Genomic DNA, 2,597 nt, shown 5'->3' on the forward strand with positions numbered 1-2,597 from the left:
CTGCAGTGTTTTCTCCAGAAGCGTCTCTAAGGCAATAATTCTTTATCAAACAACTGCTGGACAACGAAGAATACTGATGGATCGAAGATGAGACATAAAAGCAATATCTAAACACATTAGTGGTTTGAAAGAGAGGTTTATTTCATTCACTTGTTGTTTTATTTGAGATGCCTCAATGTTTAAAAGGCAGAACATGAAAAGCTCTGACAGAGGTCTGGGCAGTGTGGTCAGTTCACAGTGCAGGCTTCCCAGTTCTCCCACAGGACCAAGCAGCATGCATGGTCAGACTGGCCCACTTGTCCTGGTCTGTCTTCCACTTCCTCTTCACCCTCTCCACCTACTGGCAAGTTTCCATGGAAACAACAGGGAGAGAGAGAGAGATAGGGAGAAAGAGAGAGGGGGGGGATAGCGAGAGGAAGACAGAGAGAAACAGAGAAAAAACCCCAAAGAATGTGGTTTGCAGTCTGACTCCTGTTGAGAGCTTTATGTTGTTTTAATAGGTAAATCAGTATTTTGAAACGGAAAAGAAAGAAATATGAGTATTAATATCCCCCTGCTTGATTTTCATAATCTTGCTTCAATACAGTTAATTACTACTTGTCAGCCTACTTGAGTTGTTGAGACAATGGACGTGAGACAGATCATTCTGGCTCAATAATTTACTCCGATAAACTTCTCCCACACTCAACACTCTGCTTAATTAACCCTCTGGGATTTGAGGGGACTGAAACCAGCACTGAACAATAACCCTGTGTCTCTTCTGTTGCCAGTCCATATGTGAACTGGATCAGCTTAAACTCCTCACATAGAAGTGTCATAGTAAATCTAGATGTGCACAATACTGATGCCAGATTCACGACAAATTTTAGTCACCCGAGTATCCTATTTTTGTTTTGTTCTACTGATCTTTAATGTTACCATTTCAGGCTAAAGACTTACTGTGTTAAAAGTAAACACATCTCCATCAAGTTCAGTTCAGGATGTTAATAATGAGTGAGTTTTATTGGTACCGGTAAGCAGATTTTGTTACGTTTGGACAGAACCTGGCTAGCTGTTCCCCTGTGTTAGTGTTTAGGTTAAGATAACAGCTGTAGCTTTGAGCAGTATCAATCTTTCCATTTAACTCTCAACAAGAAAGCAAATAAGCATATTTCCCAAAATATTGAACTATTCCTTTAACAAACTGCTAGTACTGCAAAATAGACCCACTGCTCCCCAAAGTATAATCTGCTGCCAACTGTATTTTTCAGAAACTTCGTAGCATAGATGTTGCACTCATTTTTTCTCTCTTCTAGGAATCAATTTTGTAGACCCTACCCTCAGACCTCGCAGATCAATTGTGTATAATTTTTAGTTTAAATGAACACATACAATGCTTTTATAATTCACAAACAGAGCTTAACACCAAAATTGAAATTGCAGAGTTTTTAAAACCGAAACCTGAAATGCCCTGTTTGTCTCAGTATGAGTCACATTTATCTTGCTAACATTTTTTTGGAGTCACTTTGTATTGGGAATAAATAATGTACCACATTACAGACTGCTGAACAAATGAATGAGTTTATGTTCTATAGCTCTTGATAAAATCAAATGAATTCAATTTGTTGGCAAAAAATGAATTTTTATGCTTGAAATAGATTTCAATACTTTATCTCCTTAACTTGCGTGTGGGTTTCGTCTTTTTGTGTATAAACTGTGTGAGTGGTTAATGTGATTTTACAAAACACTCCTTGGGGACATGATTTGTTATCTCTGTAGACTTTCTGTGTACAGAGGCATGTGCATATGTGACTATATAAGAGGATGTACAATCATCTGCCTTAGAAGGGACATAACTTGAGGTCAGACAATGAAAACAGAGAAGAGGAGTTTCAAAATATAAAACCTAGATGCTCTAAATGAATCCTCTCACAATGAGGGGTTGACGGTGTGCTGCTTGAAAACATGAGAAAACCATTTGGAGGATGTTTGTGTTTCTCTCATTGAACTCTGCTCTAATGTTTAACTCTGTCTTCAAATTTCTGCCAACACTTTATTGAATATATCCAGAATGTACACAGTATACCTATTGTAATTTTCCCTCTAATAGCAAAAATAATGCTTATTGGTCAGCATCATGTGCCCTCTAATCATTTCTGTAAAACAAATAAAATAAATGTCTTGTCAAGGTAGACTCTTGTTGATGAATTTACTCCTACTGAACAAATGAAAGGTCTTTATTTTTCTGTCTTTCTTACCACATCCATCATCAATAAGCATCAAAGGATACAAATAGTTACTCACTTGTTCAGATGATTGTGAAGAGTCAGTCCCCTGCAGATATGGTGTGTGTGAGACAAAGGGATCCTTGTACTGCAGGTCAAAGGCTGTGAATGAATTTCTCTCTGTTTGATCTGCAGGCTGTAATCTACGAAAACTCTGAAGAAGAGACAGACGAGGAGGATGGCACTGATGCTGTAAATGGCCTCTGTCAGAATAAAAACACTGGTGCTTTGAGATCTGGTGCTGCTGCGCCTCACTGTTCTTTTCTTCAGTGCCGCCGTCATCAAAAGCTGACCAAGAGCTGACCAGAAATCACAGGCAGAACGGTGACCTTG

General features: G+C 38.6%; 1 long non-coding RNA gene across 1 annotated transcript; it reads right to left on the reverse strand.

The window, feature by feature from the left end:
* Nucleotides 1-120: 120 nt before the first annotated feature.
* LOC121892376 lies at nucleotides 121-2,366 on the reverse strand. Its single transcript, XR_006094402.1, has 2 exons — nucleotides 2,284-2,366; nucleotides 121-340 (listed from the first exon to the last, which is right to left on the reverse strand). It is a non-coding gene; the product is annotated as an uncharacterized LOC121892376 (long non-coding RNA).
* Between the last annotated feature and the right edge of the window lie 231 nt (nucleotides 2,367-2,597).

Source organism: Thunnus maccoyii, chromosome 3 (assembly GCF_910596095.1).
Source record: "Thunnus maccoyii chromosome 3, fThuMac1.1, whole genome shotgun sequence".
NCBI lineage: Eukaryota > Metazoa > Chordata > Actinopteri > Scombriformes > Scombridae > Thunnus > Thunnus maccoyii.